The sequence below is a fragment of the Panthera tigris genome, chromosome B4, assembly GCF_018350195.1.
Source record: "Panthera tigris isolate Pti1 chromosome B4, P.tigris_Pti1_mat1.1, whole genome shotgun sequence".
Taxonomy (NCBI): domain Eukaryota; kingdom Metazoa; phylum Chordata; class Mammalia; order Carnivora; family Felidae; genus Panthera; species Panthera tigris.
The window spans coordinates 48,094,416-48,107,330 of NC_056666.1; the positions used below are offsets into that span (position 1 = coordinate 48,094,416).

Sequence of the window (12,915 nt, forward strand, 5' to 3'; positions counted from 1 at the left end):
CCTGGGTGGCTCAGTCGGTTAAGCGGTCGACTTCGGCTCAGATCATGATCTCGCGGTCCGTGAGTTCGAGCCCCGCGTCGGGCTCTGTGCTGACAGTTCAGAGCCTGGAGCCTGTTTCACATTCTGTGTCTCCCTCTCTCTCTGACCCTCCCCTGTTCATGCTCTGTCTCTCTCTGTCTCAAAAATAAATAAACATTTAAAAAAATTAAAAAAAAAATAAAGGTCTAGAACGTTTACCCTTTCCATATAAAGTTTAGAATAAGTTTGACTATGTCTACATGAAACTGTCTGAAATTTTGATAGGCATTTTGATAAGCAGGCAGATAAATTTGGGGAGAATTGATGTATTTGCTATGTGGAATTTTCCAATCCATAATCATGGTATAGTCTCTCCAACTGTTTAAGTCCGATTCTTTTTCTGAGCATTTTATAATTTTTGCAAACTGATTCACTATGTTTTGTTACCTTTATACCTAACTATTCCACTTTCTTTTGAGCAACTGTAAATGGTATTGCATGCTTTATTCCAGTTTCTACTTGTTCCCGGTCAATATATAGAAAAACAGTTGATTTTTGTGTGCTGATCATGGATCCTGTCACCCTACTAAACTGTCCTAGAAGGTTTTGTTTTGTTGATTCTTTGGAATTTTCTGTATACATATGATATCATTTGCAAATAGTGGTAGTTTTCTTTCTTTCCAATTTGTAAACCTTTTGTTTCTCTTTTATGCCTTATTACTACAAAGGCAAAATTTTCCAGGTCTGTGTGGGATAAAAGTGGTGAGAATGGATAGCCTAGCCTTATTTCTGGTCTTACAGGGAAAGCATTCTTTCACTATTAAATACGACGTTAGCTGTAAGTTATTTGTAGATGCTCTTTCTGAGGTTAGAAAAGCCCTCCTTTATTCCTGGTGTACTAGGAGTTTTATTACGGATGAAAGTTGAATTATATCAAATATTTTTTCTGTGTTAATTTATATTATGTGATTTTTCTTCTTTAGTGGTTGTTATGTGAATTACATCGCTTAAATGTTGAATATTGAACCAGCACGTATACATGGAATAAATGGTACTTGGTTGTGATATACTATATCTTTTCCACGTTTGGTTAGATTGCTAAAATTTTGTTGAGTTCCAAGAACTCTGCTTCTCACTAGGATCAAAGAGTTTCAGATACTTCGAATCTATGACAAACAGATTTTTTTTTTTTCTACCAGGCCCGCACTGTCTTACTTCTGTGAAGGAGATGTGATTTTAGGGATACTGGAAAGACTCTTACCGTACCTTTTCTCAGGCTTGCTGATAATAAAAAAAATTTTTCAGAGGAAACAGATTATTTCATTCTACAGTTAGAAATAAACAGCTTAAAATGCAAAACACCTGTGGGAAAAATACATGTGCAGGTTTTGGCCTTGGGAAAAGCAGTGGTACCGACAACCTCTAATGTTGGCTATCACGAATGGCAACATGTAGAAATGTCGCATTTGCCACTCCTCCTAGCCACCCGTGATCCCTGCACTTCTTATCTCCTACTCTTTCCTACACACACTACATCAAAGCCCCATTGCCAAACCACTCCCCAAGATGTTTAAAATCACAGACACCTGTTTTTTAAAATTTTAACATGGACGTGCAACATAAATAAAACATATAGATCTGAATTGTTCTGGATTAAGTGGGATAGCTGGAGAGGAAACTCAAGCCCAACCCATTTTTCTCTGCCAACAGTTCCAAAAACACTCTCCTAACTCATTTTCCCCCGAAAAATATGTAGGATGGTTGCCTGAAGAGTGGGGAAATATTGAAGCAAGACGATTTCTTTTTGGTTAAAACTACATAGTTTTTAAAATCCAAACATGGAGGCTAATCAAAATCGCTGCTAATGTCACTCTTTCTAACTACCTTAAAGATCAAAATAAAACAGAATGTTGTGCAGGACTGAAGAAGGAGAATGTCTCTGCAGAAATTATGTTGATGTCACTGGGATGAAAGACATGCTCTATGTCCAAGTTTTGACTGCAAACAGGGAGTTCTCTCTGTGAGCCTCCAAACTCCCCCTTCCCGGCCTCTGCTGCTATCTTCCTGCACCAATGTGGATTCAGTGACTCTCAGGTCACCACAGTCTGTTTTTGGATGGGGGGGGCGGATTTTGAGGAAGTCTTGGAGCTCAAGCTTTAGTACTTGTCGCTATGTCAATACATGTAATACAAAACCTAGAAATGATGATATAACAATAGAAGTTGTGGTAGGGTGGTGAGGTTACAAGATTTTATTTCCCCATAAATTTTGAAAATAATGTTCAAATTTAGAATTTGGAGCTAAGTAAATTGTGTACTTTATAGCTTTAATAGGAAACAAAGAAGATGTAACTGGGATTTCCATTAGCCCAATGTACTGTCTTCCAGTGAGAAGGGAACACAAGACTTGTGGAGGTGGGGTCTTCTGCTCACCTCCTCATACTCTTGCCCAGCTTTCAGAGAGCAAGCACAATTAGGGCTCCACTAAATGTAAAATGAAAATTTTAATCTAGCCTCCATGGTTGTAAAAGATGTAGGAAAGAAGAGTTCTTGCATCGTGGAAGGATTCCTGTACTTTGAGGCAGGATGTTTATGTTCAATTCCTGCTCTGAGAATAACTAACCATGTGATTTTGAATAAATCACTTCATATCTCCAGCTGTTTTCTATAGGACAAAATATTTATCTCACAAGGATACATTGTTAGGTGCTTCAGAGTTGCACTGGCATCTCTCAAATTAGGGGAGAGAAATTTCCTGTATGCAACCAAACAGCTATTTACACTTGGAATTAATCTCTGGGCACTACTGATGAAAACATTTTCTACAGTGGTTCTTGAATTTGACCAAGTTTTGGGAGTTTTAAAAACAGATTTCAACCCACCCCAAACTAAGAGAATCAGCATTTCCATGGGCAAGATCCAAGACTAAATGTTTTCAAAAGTGATCTACTGTGATTTTGATAATTGCCCAGACTTGGGGAAACCTACGCTTTTCAAACTTTAAAATGCATGTGATTCACTCAGGCTTTTGTTAAAATGGAGATTCTAATTCAGGAGACCTGGGTTGGGGGCTGAGGCTCTACTCTCTAGGTAGCAAGGGTTTAGATGTCCTTTGGGTCTCCCTCTCTTTGAGAGGGCAAGTCACACATTGTCTAGGAGGTTCTCTCTAGGAAAAGGGGAAGATGATTTGAGCTCAGAGACTTCTTAGTTTGTGAGTAACTCAAATGGTTAAAAACCACATAAATTATTCCTGCCTGGACTAAAAAATAAATGGTTGAATGTGTAATTAAAATGTCAACTCTGAGAAGGCATTAAAAGAAAGGAGGCAGTGGATCAAATATCATTCCTTGTTTTTATAAGATATTTTGGGAGCTAGGGGTGGAAACCATGCTTTGTTTTGCATGCTCATGCATTGGGCAACTTGATTGTTATCTTATAACAATTTAGAATCACTTCAGACAATAGCCCAGGTAATAAAGGTCCTTTGCTATTGAAAGGCTCCCTCAAAATGAAAATTTATTGGGAAATTCCATTTTTAATCGTTCAAATTCAGACTTCTCATAAATATTGAAATGGGACCAGGAAACATTTTAAAAAATCCAAACAAATATCTAATTTTCAAAAATAAGTGAACATAGAAAGCAATCCCATTTTGTCGAGTTTGTCAGGGTCTGGGTTCTCATCCTCAACTTTGTATGTTCAGACACTGTATTATAAAAAGTTAACTATAATATCAATGTTCTTAATATACACCAAACAGCAGGCAGGTATAGCAGTTATTTCCTTGTTCTGATCAGGGTATATTTTCCTATAGGCAAACTAATGATGATGTTGCCAGGAGGCATGGTTTCAGAAGAGAGGGATCACTTACATAATCTAAATGCTTACTATTATCAAATTCTGGTAATTTGATTATTCAGTCTCCACAGTGGAATTGCATCTATGGTGGGTAAAGTGCAGGGCCCCAACCCAGATAAATGGATACTGTCACCAATGCGGTCTCTGGCCGTAATCTACCAAAATGGTGCATAGTTGCTGAATACCAGTCTGTAAGGTGGATGGGACATTTGAGTCAGTCTGCCAGAATATTCTCATCTCTGGAAAGTGAATAATAAGTCAGTGTTTCTTATTTTGTGCTTTTATTGCTGACAACCACAACCTCTCTTCCTAAAATGCACTAAATAATACTTTTTTTCTTCCTTTAGGAAAATAGAACTGACTATACTCCTCGCGAGGTTTCAGGCTCGTTTTAGTAAGCATTCCAAGACTTAATGTTTATTTTGTGATATTTATTATTTTTTCCTTTACCAGCTCCCAAACACAATTCCATTTCCTTATCCCCTCAGGAGGCACCCACTCTAGTATTTATAATATATGTTCTTCCAATCCACTTTCCATACATGTTTTAATCTTTGAAGAATGCAAGGTGGTATTTTGTCAGTTAAATATGCATATATATTTAACGCTATAAAATAAAAGTTGTAATTGCATTTTTCTTATGTTTTTCACACAACATTATGCTCTTGATGACCAACAAAGTTAAGAATTCTAGTTATGGCTTCTGACTACTACAATAGGAATTCTATTCTATGTATGAATCAGATGTTCCTTGGTCATTCCACTAGTGATAATCATGTTAGATATTTCCAACTCTGCTACCATAAGCAATACTATGTGGATATTCTGGTGCACTCAATCTTTTGATTGAGGTTTTTCATATATAGTTAGTGAATTTTAAAAATTAAAAATACCTTCCCCACTCAATCTTCTATTCATTTGCCTTGTCTAAAGTGTCCTTAATTAAAGAGAAATCTCAGTTTTGATGTAGTCAGATGTATACATTTATTTGTTAACGTCCTAAAAGTACAAACTAAAGAGGAAAAAGCAATTTGTACATTTGATTACCTCATTATTAGTTATCTCCCAGATATATATAATAAGTTACATGTATACAGAAATTCATTTATGCATTCTTTACTTGTTTTACTGGTCTATTTATTTGTTCTTATTCTAGAACTGCACAATTTTAAATATTTGGCTTTTTTTTTTTTTTTCACTTGAAGGAGGCTTGTTTATTGGACCGCAGGGGATAGTTAGTGGCCAGGGAATGCACTGAGAGGACCCAATCTCCGGGGTGCCTCCCTCGATCTTCCATAGGTGGTGACAGTTTTGCACAGTCCTTTCTATGGTGTCATCTATGGTGACTAGGGGCCGGTAGCCCATGACCTGTTTGGCTCTCTCACAGCTGTAATAGTGGAATGTGCCAACCAGTGTGACCCGCATTGGTGTGAAAGGGGGCTGGAGATGGATGACAGGGCTGATCACCGTCACCAGGAGGGACAGCAGAAGGGCCAGGTGGTAGGGCACCCAGCACAGGATGTGGTACCTGGGGGCCTTGTAGTTGAGGCCTGTCAGGATGTGGGGCAGGAATATCCAGAAAGGGATGGGTTCATCGTTGGTGATGTGAAATGCCTTCCCAATGACGGCTGCACCTTGGGAGAGGTGTTTTGCAGCCAAGATGTGTCCGTGCACCACATTCTCCACGTTCTCCACAAAGGTGAAGCCCACCAGGTCCTCCCCGTTTCCAATCACAAACTTCATGTTGCCTTTCTTGGCTGCCTCGATGAGGATGGGGACCAACTGGGGGTCTTTGGGGCCAAAAGTGACATAAGGGCCAGTGGCTATGGTTACAAATTTCCTCTCAGGATCACTGGGGTCCAGGACTGTTCTCTCCTTTAAGATTTTTGTCTCCGTGTAACAGTCAATGGGTTTCATGGCATAAGGGAGGTCTTCAATTCCATTCTTGATGTTGACACCCTCAAAGATGAACTGACACTGCTGGTTAAAAATAGTTTCTAAACCCCGGCCTCTTTGCAAGTTTTAATGACATTCTTGGTTGCAATGTAATTGACTCTGTAAGAGTTCCTTGTCGTTACTGGATGGTGGGGGTGATGCACGGTGGAAAACTCTGATTATACCTTTCAGAGCTGGGTACGGATCCTGTTGGTTGCAGAGGTCACCCGGAAAGAATTCCCCCACCCCGGGGAGTTGTCAAACCCTTGCCGCATATCAAATCCATCCATTTCATCTCCAAATATCGTTACGTTTGCGATGAAGTTTTCTCAGTGCTCAGTCAATCCTCAGCAAACCAGCCTCCATCCATAGGCGATACCCGGGGCCAGCCTCAGGGCTCCCTCAGCTTGCACCCAAACACCTGCAGGCGCCAGCGGCCATCCGTTTCTCTACGCCCCAGTGAGCCCAGTACAATGTTGCTGGAGTACAAACACCTTTGTTCTTTTTTTCAAAGTGTGTTAGTTCTGCAGGAATTTTTATTCAGTCACATTAATTTTTGAGTTAATTTATTAAGGATCTTCCTTTCAAAACTTTCTGAGGTTTTGATTGGAATTTCATGGAGTGTATAATTTATAAATTATTTTAGAGGCAAACTGCTATTAACCCATATACACATACAGACATATATGATCTTTTGTATCCTCTAACAGAATATTCAGATTTTCTCTATAAAGGTCTTATGCCATCTTTTTTAATTCCTAGGAATGGTGCAAATTTTGTGAAATATAATTTTTTATAGTTGATTATTATTGGACTAGAGAAAGAATATTAATTCTTATATGTGGCTCTTTTATTAAGTAAATTTATTGTACTTCTTATAGTTATAATATATATAGTAATTTTCTTGGGATTTCATTGTAAATGAAATCATTCATAAATAATATCTACTTGTTATTATAGTTTTTCTTTTTTGCCTTTTTTTACTGGGAAGACCTATAATACTTGGTTGAGGTACCATTTATAATGACAAAAATTCTTGTCAGTCTCCTAAACTTATGTAAAGTTTGTCTAAAACTCTTATATTAAAAATGATTGGAAAACAGCCATAAGATTAAAGAAGCTCTGTTCCATCCATAATTTTCTGATAATTTTATTATTAGTGTATTTTGAAAATTATAGCATACGTTTTTCTTTTTTTCTTTTTTATTCTGTGATGTGGCAAATTTGAGAGTTTTTTTTTTTTTTATGTTTGACCTCCTCATATTCCTGAGTGATACCTACATTACCATCATGCATTAAAAAGGGAAAACGTTGAGGTAAAGGGGATTGATCCTAGTATTACTCCTATTTTTCTGTGAGGTTGAAAATGTTCACAACCAAATTTTAAAATTTAAACTTTAAAAATTTAAATAAGAACCTGTTCAATAATCAGGAGTTAATATTTTATGTAGAACTGTTACATCTATGTGGTTTTTCTTAAATGTGTCAATATCATTAGTTATTTCTCTTTTTTCGCAGGGCCCTTCATTCTCTACAGGGTAATTTTATTTATTTAATTTTTAATATATTATAAGTTTGCTTTATTTTTTAAGGCTCAGAGGGCAATCTTATTTCCCTGAGTGCAAGCCATTATCATTTCACAGGAGTTCTCAAAATCTTATGCAAATCACACAACATGAAGAATGCCTCCCTCTTGTGCTTCTGCTTAAGGCAGAGGCTGTGAGATTTAGGGAAATATGATAAGGAAAGTGGGGTCGTTTTTTGTTTTCTTTTTTAACCTTCCCAACCTGTTTTCTAGAAACCAGATGGACATTCTAGCTTCTGGTAATTGGTCAATAGCTTGGTCAAATGAACTCTTCTAAGATGACAGTTGTGAAATCTGGACACTACATAAAGCACAATTATTGGAAGGCACCGGAAAGTGATCAAATGCAGGCTGAAGGGAATAAACCATTCAAATATGGAAAATACAACAGGTAAGTTTTGCAAATTTATAGGTTTGTGCCTGAGCACCTATCTTGCACAACTTGGGGTAGCAGACAGCCATAGTTTATTACAAAATATGTGAACCGGACCTCCAATTCAAAAAGTTAGAGAAATAACATCAATATTAACTTTATAAAGGCAGAAGTAATTACTAAAAGTAAAAATCCAATGAGTTAGAAAAAAAAATTACAAAATAAAAGAATATCATATTTGGGAAGTTATCCACAAAATAGAAAGCATTTTTGTAGTCTAGTTAAAAGAATTAGGCATAGATGCACAGATACAATAGTAAGTTGACAAAAGGGAATAAATAGCAAAGTGAAATAATTTTAAATTATCATGTAACTACTCTATAAATCTTTTGCAAATAAATGTGTAAACCTAAATGAAATGAATAAGTCTCTAGGTAACTACAGTTTATTAAAAATGCAGTTAATATAGCAGGTCCTTGCAGACCAAGTTCACTGACCCAGACGATTTCATAGGGAAATGCTCCTTAACCTTTGAAGATGTAGATAGCCCCAATGCTATTTAGGCTATTCCAGTACATAGGGAAAAAAATTCCAAATTCTTATGTAATGTAAATATAGCACTAGCATCAATATCAGATGAAAACTTGACAAAAGAATAACTAATTTTGTTTATAAATACTGATGCGGAATAGTCAATTATAAAAATCACAAAGCACACATAATTCAGTATATGTTATCTTTGGATTCAGTGAGATTTATTTCAACAATGCAAGGATGGTTTTTAATATTATGGGTTCCACTAATCTAAACTGCATATTGACATTTCTAGAAGAATTATATGGTAATCTCCATAGATTCTGAAAATGCATTTGACAAAAATCAATGTCTATTCCTGATTAAAATAAAATCGGTGGTATAAGAATAAAACAATACAACATGCATACTCTGATGCCAGCATTCTATTTAACAGGAGAGCATTAAATAACCAACATATTCCTCCTAAAGTCAGAAACAAAACAGAATTTCCTATATCATTGCTATTATTTAACATTACAAAGTATTACTAACAAAATTAGACTGTTAAAAGTTATTGAGGACTTAAGATTTGTAAAAGGAAAGGTAAAATGATCTGCATCTATAGATGATATAACAATATATCTAAAATCCCCCACATCAGTAGAAAAACTACTACAAAATAAGAGCCCTTAATAAGGTAGAAAAATATAAAAAATAATAATCTATCTATCTATCTATCCATCCATCCTTTGTATATACAGACAATATCTAGTTAGACAATATAGTTGGATAGAAGAATCCATTTACAATCATAATAAGAAAGATAAAATGAACAACCTCTTTATGAAGAAAGTTTTAAAACACTCGTGAAAAACATAAAAGTTGACTTAAACAAATATACCCTGTTCCTATTAAAAATTTAATATCACTTAGTTGCCAGCTCTTTCTAATTTATTTAATGTAGTTCAAATAACTATGCCAACAAGTTTTTATTTTCTGAAACCACACAGATTCAAAAGTTCATTTGGAAGAGTAAATAAACAAGAATAGCTAAAAAATACTTTGAAGGAGACTAGTTCCATGTTCCCTGTTCCATGTTAAAACCTAATATAAAGCCTCTATAATTAAGGGAGTGTGATATTATTGAATAAATAGGAAAACTAATGGAATAAGGTAAAGAAATTTAAAAAAATAGACCATGAAAATAGTAATTCTGCAAATGATACGATAAATTTGGAAATTCAAATTCATGGATGAAAAGACAGATTTTTAATAAAAGGTTTTGGAACAACTAGTTAGTCATTTGGAAGAAGGCAAAATTCTATCCAGATCTTATATTATAAACTAAGAAATATTCCAGAAAGATTAGCACCATACAAATGGAATTGTACCATGCCTAGAGGAAATCATTTGTGAAGTCCTTTTTCTCGACAAGGTATAGGGAAAAACTTCTTAATTATGACTCAGAATTCAAAAGCAATAAATGTAGATACATTTGGTCATATTAAAACAAAACCAAACTTCTTCATGGCAAATACCAAAAGGACAAATGACACACTGGGAAAAACCTGTTGTAAAACCCTAATATGTAATAACCTCTAAACATTGATAAATTTTTGATTTTTAAAACTGGACAGAAATACAGACAGTTCTCAAAAAAGAATGACAATGACCCTGACGAACGATGAATATGAAAAAGCTTTGCTCAGTCTTTCTCATAATAAGAGAAATGCAAATGAAAACCCCAGTGACATACTGTTTCTTGCCATCAGTTTCACGGCCCACTTTGTTGGTGTGACTGTTAGAAGACAGGCACACTCACGCTTTGCTAGTGAAAGTGCAAAGTAGAGCAGCTCTTACAGGAGAGAATTTGACCACAGTTAGTAAAATTCCCGCTAAAATTGCTCCTTTGACTTAGGAATCTCACTTTTGGAATCTATCATAAACACAAATTCGCAAAAATAAAAAGTGACATATGTACAAGGTTATTCATTGAGGCATTATTCGTAACAGTGAAAGACTCAAAACAACTCGCATGGTTTTCCATAGGCAACTGGTTGCATAACTATAGCACAATCCCACCATGAAAACTATGCAGTGGTAGAAAGGAATAAAGGTATTAGAACGATCTTTATACATTAAAGTATAGTTACCTCCAAAATATATTGTTAAGTGAAAAAACAAAAAAAAACCCAAAATATAGAAGAGGGTATATAGCATGCTAGCTTTTGTATTAGAAAGAGAAAAAGGGAAAATTATTTGGAATCTTTCCTTGCAAAAGGAAACAATGAAGGGAGTGTAGAGTTAATGCAGGAATTCTTTGAAATACCTCACTGACTTTTGAACTTGGAATTATGTAAATATTTTACATCTTAAAATAACTAAGTAATGAAGAAAAATAATCCTTTGGTATTGTTGAAAATTGAAAACAACAGAAACAAATGAACATTACCACGTACTAACTTGGTGGAAAAACCTTACAAAGGAAATATTTATTCTGCTTGACCTTGCAACACAGTACTATAACTGTAAATCCTCAGCTCTGTATAACTTCAGGACTAAAAACTGAAAGAAATCTTAAACTTCATTGAATACTTTTATTGCGGATTAAAAAAACTCAATTCATTTGAAAGTATTATATGCATACCATATGTATACATGAATAAAGTACAGAATTATATTAATATTGTTAGGAGATGTTCAGATAGCTAGCATTTTATATTCACAGGGAGAGTGTGAAGGGGACCAGCTACCAAGAGGCAGTGCAATACAGAGAAATACCAGCACTCTAGGCAGAAATTAACCCTAGAAACCAGGCCAAAGCTGGTCTCAACAGGCCAGATAATTGGAGGCAGGAAGATAATGTTGGCAAACTTAATATGAGGCTTGGTGCTTGTTTGAGTATTTCAGGATAAGATGAAATCATCAAATAGTTGCATGTTCAATTTATTTATTTATTTATTTATTTAAAAAATTTTTTTTACATTTACTTATTTTTGAGAGATAGAGAGAGACAGAGCACAAGTGGGGGAGGGGCAGAGATAGAAGGAGACAGAATCCGAAGCAGGTTCCAGGCTCCGAGCTGTCAGCACAGAGCTGGATGCCGGGCTCAAATTCACGAACTGTGAGATCATGACCTTAGCCAAAGTCGGACGCTTAACCAACTGAGCCACCCAGGAGCCCCGTATATTCAATTTGTAATTGAAGCAAGTTACAATTGTTTCTTATATTTATTCAATGAAACAAAAACATTTATGACTGCTATCCATTACGATAATTTATTATATATTGAAATACATGACACATTTATTTCTCAACTCTCCACTCAGATTCAAAAAGTAGCATTCTGTTAGCTTTTTCTTATGTTTTATTTTTCTAATCCTGTTATTTTTCTTCTTTTTAAGTCTCCTGATCTAGATTTTAATTACAGAGCACATGGAAACACTGTATCAATATCAGTAAATCTTAAAGGGTACATACAAGAATTCAACAAAGAGCAAGAATTCTGCACATTAAATAGAAGTCATAGGAGTCACATGGACTGATGGGGCCCGGAAGAGGCCGGCAACTAAAGTCAGTGACTCAAATAACATTGGCATTTTCCACAAGGCAAAATTGTCTATGAAGCAGGTGTAATGCTATGTCCTGTATCCAGAGATGGAAATTGTCTTTTTTTTTTTCCCCTCTCTCTCTTTTAAGTTGGAATACAGTTAGAAGTCGGATAAAAGTTTTTTTGCTTGTGTCAAGTCCTCGTCAGGCTCGGCAGGGTTTGTCAGTTGGATGTGCATATGGGAACTACTCCTTCCAAATGTGGAGCATCTGCCTCTACCTCAAACATGATGTTTTATATTTCCATTTGCTCAGATCCAAAAATATCTTTCCCAATGGAGTGTTCACCCACCCATCTTGATCTCTTTTTCTCACCCCACCAACACTTTTTAACTTCAAGTCACTATGAAGCCCAAACAAATAAAGCTTCCTGAAAGTGTGCAGAGTTTTCCAGATGGTTCTTACTTCTTTGTTTCATGGAAATGGAAAAGTGCATATAGCTTTCCTCTGCTTAAGAATTAGAAATTACAGGAGCGCCTGGGTGGCTCAGTCGGTTAAGCATCCGACTTCAGCTGAGGTCATGATCTCACAGTCCATGAGTTCAAGCCCCACATTGGGCTCTGTGCTGAGCTTGCTTTGGATTCTGTGTCTCCCTCCCTCTCTGCCCCTCCCTTGCTCATGCTCTGTCTCTCTCTCTCTCTCTCTCTCAAAAATAAATAAACACTTAAAAAAATTTTTTTTAAAGAATTAGAAACTATAGGGGCACTTGGGTGGCTTGGGTCATGATCTTGTGGTTTGCGAGCTCGAGGCCTGCATTGGGCTCTGAGCTGTTAGCTCAAAGCCTGGAGCCTGCTTTGAATTCTCTGCCTCCCTTTCTCTCTTCCCCTCTCCTGGGCATGCTCTGTCTCTTTCTCAGGCACTTGGTGTATTACGATTACATTTTTTCTTGTAAAAAGTTTAATTTCTCCTGGAGCTAATAATTGCCTCTTTTTTCATTTGTTAAGTTTTTTGGTGTTTTTTTTTTGTTTTTTTTTAAATGTATCTAGAAACTTCAGAAGGTGAGGGTGCCTGGCTGGCTCAGT

General features: G+C 36.1%; 1 pseudogene; it reads right to left on the reverse strand.

Moving 5' to 3' along the window:
• Positions 1-5,027: 5,027 nt before the first annotated feature.
• Positions 5,028-6,100, reverse strand: LOC102964524 (annotated as a pseudogene).
• Positions 6,101-12,915: the final 6,815 nt, after the last annotated feature.